At 38.0% G+C, this 5,703-nt stretch overlaps 1 pseudogene; it reads right to left on the reverse strand.

Annotated features, from left to right (window-relative positions):
* Window positions 1–425: 425 nt before the first annotated feature.
* Window positions 426–5,475, reverse strand: LOC101671549 (annotated as a pseudogene).
* Window positions 5,476–5,703: the final 228 nt, after the last annotated feature.

The raw sequence follows: 5,703 nt of genomic DNA on the forward strand, positions 1-5,703 counted from the left end.
GTTGAAAAACACTGGCTTAGAGGTAGAGGAGTCCTAGCATATAGAGAATAGTCAGTAAGAAGCATGTGTCAAAGAGAAAGAACATCCTTTGAGTCACTGAGTGAATCCTAAGCCATAATTTGTCACAGCTTTTTCAAACCCAAAGGGCCAGTTGAGAGGTACTCAAGATGTCCATCAACCTTCTCAGACCTGTGATTTGGGGCGAGTTGATCCACTTTTAAAATTCAGTCAAAAGAAGGAAAAGCTGTTTTTGCCAAAAAATGTGCCCTGCTTCTTTCGTGCTCTCTCTCTCTCTTTTTTGGTGAATGTATTTCAGAATTTTAAGGAAAAAGTTGTTAGCCCCAGAAACATCCACCAGGAAGTTTGGTCATTTGCAATGCCATCCAGCTCTCAAGGGGGATATCAGCCTGGGGGCTGCTCTGTAATTAGTGTAGAGCTCCAATTTGCTTTAGCTGCTTCAACAGTTCTCCACTCTGATGCATTTCGATCAGATTAGTGCATCCACCTATACAATCTTTAAAGACCCAAGGTACTATTCTGGCTCCTGTGAGCTGTTGCAAATAATCCTGAATCTTGATTGTGTCACTGATGGCTATGATATTGTCAAATTCCAAAAACCCTTGTTTGGAGGGCAATGGCTGAGGAGTTCGTAGATCCTTCTGCAGTAGAGGCAGGTGGGCTTGACGAACACAGCCACCTTCTCAGGTTGGATTTTGCTGTCCACAAACTCTTGAGCCCATGCTGACAGGCAGCTGCCTCCTGGGGAGGAGTCCTCAATTGTAGGTATTGCTTAGGGTATAAACCCTTGAATTTTAAATTTAACATAATTTAATTATATTTAAATTTAAATAGCCACATATGGTAATGGATACTGTATTGGACAATGAAACTCTAAGGCCAGAAATAAGTAGGGAGAAAATAGATCATAGATATTCCTATGAGGGGCCCTTTATTTTTCTTATTTTCTTTTTAATATGTGCTGATGTCAAAGTATGCAGGTAAAGTTCTTTATGCAGGCTTCTCTTCAGCCTAGATTCATGTCCAGGGACATGGTGTGACTGTGACCTGCTTTCTTCTTGGTGCTACTAACGATTGCATCAGGGAAGGGACCCACCATATCTAGTAATCCTGTATGTCTTAGATTATTCAGTTGTCACAACAGGTCTTAAATGACCTATAATAGCAGAAATCGAGTGCTTCTCGTCTATTCCCCTATTTGCTCTCATCCTCTCAAATGGGAAGTTAATGAGTTTCTAACAGGAGCTCTTCTTTGACTCACTTCCCATGTTAATTAACTACTGTCACAGTTTAGGTAGTAGAATCTTAGTTGTTGCTTTCTTATTTTGATTTAGAATTTCTAGCATTCCAATTCAGGAATCCATAGCTCCTGCTGCCTCAGTAACCATGTTGTATTGAATAAGCCAACCATCTGAATATCTGTCTTGCTGATGCTACATTCTTCTAGCTGTCTAGATCATTGTATTTTGTTTCATATGACCTTGACCCCTTCGCCATAACTGCTTGGATCATAGGTATCTGAATCTGACTCACAAATGCATAGACTGAGCAGCAATCTATGTGGTGGCATTAAAAAATAAGTTGAGCCAATTTATTTCTTTTCCAAGTCTGAGCTAAGAAAATCTAAGTAAATGATTCAGGGAGCCTTGCAGTAGTTGGTTAAGAATCCGTTAGGAAGAATCAGCACCATATCAGTTTTATTGTAGTCACTCACAGACTGATGAGGGACCAGAAACTAAGAGTAAGCAGAGGGAGCTAGCTGGTTGCTACAGAACCTAGTGTGGAAGTGAGAGCCTGCTGCCTCACTTCCACCAGGTGAAACAAGTGCGGTTAAAGTTGCCTCGGTTTCTGATGTCATTACAGTCCCAAAGTATAAAAATGTTAACAATAGCCATTTATTTAAATTTATATAATTTAGTATTTATTTTTAAACCACTTTATTGAGGTATGATTAGCACAAAAAACTGTACATAGTCAATGTATGTATTATTTGTTTTCTGAGGATAACTTCTCGAGATTAGTTTCAGTTCTTTACAATTAAAAGAGTCTTGTCTGAAGGCTTGATAGAAGTTTTCACTAATTTTATATTTTGTTTGGTTCTGTTTGGGAGGAAATGGTGATTAGATACCTTTGCTCATGTCTCCCTTTTTCTTGAAAATTACCTGAGGGATGTGTGTTTGTGTGTGTAGTATGTATATGATAGAAGGGAGAACATTCAGGGTCACCTGGGTGGCTCAGGTGGTTAAGCATCTGCCTTTGGCTCAGTTCATGATCTCATGGACTTGGGATCAAGCCCTATATTGAGTTCCCCACTTAGCTGGGAGTCTGCTTCTCCCTCTCCACTTGCCCCTTCTTTTCCCTCTGCTCTTCCCTTTCCTCTTGCCCCTCCCCCCCCCACTTGTGTATTTTCTCTCTCTCTCTCTCAAAACAAATAAAATCTTAAAAAAAAAAAGGAAGGGAGAATGTTTAGGCAGAGAAAACAGTATAGGGAGTGAAAGGCAAGAAAACAAGAAGTAGTACAGTATGGATTAAAGTATGGATTTTTGTTTTGTTTATGCTGATCTTAAGAGATGCAAATGAGAGGAATTTTCTCTCCTTATCCTGATCATTCATTCATTTATGAATCTATGTATCCATCCAGCAACTGTTTGTTCAGTAACTTAATATGTGCCAGGCCCTGTTACAGGCAATCAAGATATATCCATTTGACAGAAGAGACAAAAAGGCCTGCCATCCTAAGGCTTAGGGGAGATATGATCAGCAATGAGAAAAATAAGTAAATAAATCTTTCAGCATATTAAAGTGAAAAGTGCTATGGAAAAAAATACTAGATTAAGTAGTCTAGGGGAATTGAGATACCTATAGGGTGTAGAGAGAGATGAGAAATGAGACGGCATTTTTGTCCTCATCTCATGGAGAAAGTCAACTACTTCTGTAATGGTGTCCATTGGGCAGAAAAAAGGGTCTGAATAACATTTTGTTTCAGGACTGATAAAAGATGCTGTGAGGCGCCTGGAGGACATCCCCTTACCTAGGTTTTTCTTTGGGGCCTTATTTCTCTTGAGTGAGGCTGGAGTTCTGGATGGAAGAGGAGGAAATGGTCTTCCCAGAATAATGGGAGCTGTATGTGGGAAAGGTTTCCAGAGGATTTCCATTAGTGGCACAGACCTACCCATGTGCTTCAGAGTATTGCCACTCTGGCCAGTGGCTGTCATGAGTGTCTTACGAGCAAGATGCAGTTAAAGAAGAGGGGGGCATAGTTATGAAGGACATAACCTGAGCAGCATGAGATTAGTGTCCAGGGGAGGATGATGAAGGCAACCTCATGAATGAACAGAGTCACAGTGAAAGTGGTGATCTCCATAAACTAAAGGCCATGACTTCTATTTTTATTTCCCGTATACCAGAGAAGACTCCAGTTTATTTTGCAAGACCAGGGAAGTTTGACAAACTCAAAGAAAGAAACAGTGAATATTTTATTATCCTCAGAACACGATATGTTTGATTGAAAAATTAATGTTATGTTTCTTGATCTGAGTGTGAAAATCTTCATTCCTGCCACATATGTTAAAGAGTTTTGTCTTTACTCAACAGTCAGTGAAGAGATAATGAAAAATTTTAAGGAGAGTGACACCACAAATTTGTATTTTAAATACAACTTTGTGTTGATGGATTTAAAGGGCATGGACAATAGTTAGAAGCCATCACACATTTGTCAGTGAGAGTTGATAGAGTCCCCATAGAGTAGAGCCAATAGGGAAACTGAGGAGAAAGTTTGTTTCTCGATTGAGAGCTCAAATTGACACTAGATCTGTGGCCCAAGTAACTGGGTAGATAGGTGTTGTATCATTGACACAAAAAAGACAGAAGGTTGGTTGAATTTATTATATTGTGGTGCCTGTGATATCTCAAGGAGATATTGAGAAGGTGCTGTCTAGGGTTAAGCTGGATACCTGAGTGTGATGTTCAGGAAAGTATTCTAAGCTAGAGTTATGATGTAGATTGGTCCAGTTGAGGGTGAAGGGAATTGAAGGCATTGGTAAGTATATTCAGCACGTCCCCAGGAAGAGGACAGGAAGGGACTTGGCAGGGATTATGTGTAGGATGTAGTCAGAGCTAAAGAGGCTGTATCAGAGAAAGTCTCTCAAATTCTTCATTAACCTAGTATCACCTTGATATCACAGAGATATATGCTCTTAATGTTTCAGATAATTTTTGTTTTGTTACTTTCAAGAAAAAACCATGATGGTAAGTGAAAAATTCCTCCAGATACTTTTGGCAGAAAAAGAGCTCCATGAAATAATTCACACACACTGAAGTATTTGGTGGCTAAATCCATTTGTTAAATGCGGTCTAGTTTATACCCCATTGGAGATTCATGATAGCCATTAACACAAAAGTTTCAAGAAAACCTTCTGCATTAAGAAACCAGTTTAACCTGGTATTTCTCAGAATTCCCCTACCATAAAACTTTCCTTTTAAAGTTCAATAGCTATTAATATTCCTCTAGAATGATTATGAGAAAGAACAGATCTAGGAAAAGATGGAAACTAACTCCTGTTTATTATCTCACAGCTGAGGTAGGATCAGATATGAAATCATTGGTCCAAAAGAAAATCATTTCAGAATGCTTGTAGGGTCCATCTATACTGCCACTACAAAGATGACTGACTAAAAATTACTTCTTAAAATTTCTGGTATATTTTGTAGCTGCTACCATAGTACTATTTTCTTTACTCTCCTTCTCTTTCTCCTTTCCCTTCCCCCTCCTACTTCACTCCTTTGTCTCCTACTTTTTTCTCCCTTCTTTTTCCCTTCTTCTCTCTCTCCCTTCTGCTTTCCTCTCTATCTTCAGTAACTATAATCACAATGTACGTACTCTTCCCATACTAAAAATGCTAAAAATGCTTGTTATAGTATTATAAAAATTTTCATTAAAAGTTTCAGTGGTTGCCTAACATTTTATTTTGTGGATTTATTATAATTAATCATGCCTCTAAAGGACCCTTGTTTCAAATGCATTGTTAGATAATATGCTGTGATAAATATGCTTACATTGAGTTTTTCTGCAGTTTGAGATATTTTCTCAGTAATTAAAAAATTTTAATTTAAAGTGTATCTTTTCATAAGCATATTTGAACAGTTTATCTATTTCCACAATGTGATGGCAGCAATAAAAATCTATCAGCATTTTTATTAGGAATGATTCTTCTAATGATTAAAAATACTGTACTAGGACTTGATAAGTAAAACAGTATTTGCATCACTCTCCATCAACTTCTCCCTTACAATGATTTCTCCATCATTCCTTTTTTAGTTTCTTCCATGCAGCCTACAAACCCATCTTCTTTACCCCCACTTAAATCTTATTTTCTTTTTATTCACACCTTTCCTCATCAAACCCCTTGAAAAAAAAAATCCAGACTCACTTTTCACCTTCCAGTCAACCATGCGCATTCTGCAATCAAGCATCTGCTATCACAACATAAAACACTTCACACATTGGATTATATTTTATCTTCTGCTAGACTGTATGTGCCTTAGAGTCAGGAAGGTTGGTCTTGGTATCTATAGCATTGGCACCAAATGTATAGTGAAGAAAACAAATTCTTTCAACAAACATGGTATGATGTTCATGGAATGATGTTTATCCATTCTTCACTTAAGCATACATAAAATGAATTC

The sequence above is a fragment of the Mustela putorius genome, unplaced genomic scaffold (genome assembly GCF_011764305.1).
Source record: "Mustela putorius furo isolate JIRA1106 unplaced genomic scaffold, ASM1176430v1.1 tig00000480_pilon_pilon_pilon, whole genome shotgun sequence".
Taxonomy (NCBI): domain Eukaryota; kingdom Metazoa; phylum Chordata; class Mammalia; order Carnivora; family Mustelidae; genus Mustela; species Mustela putorius.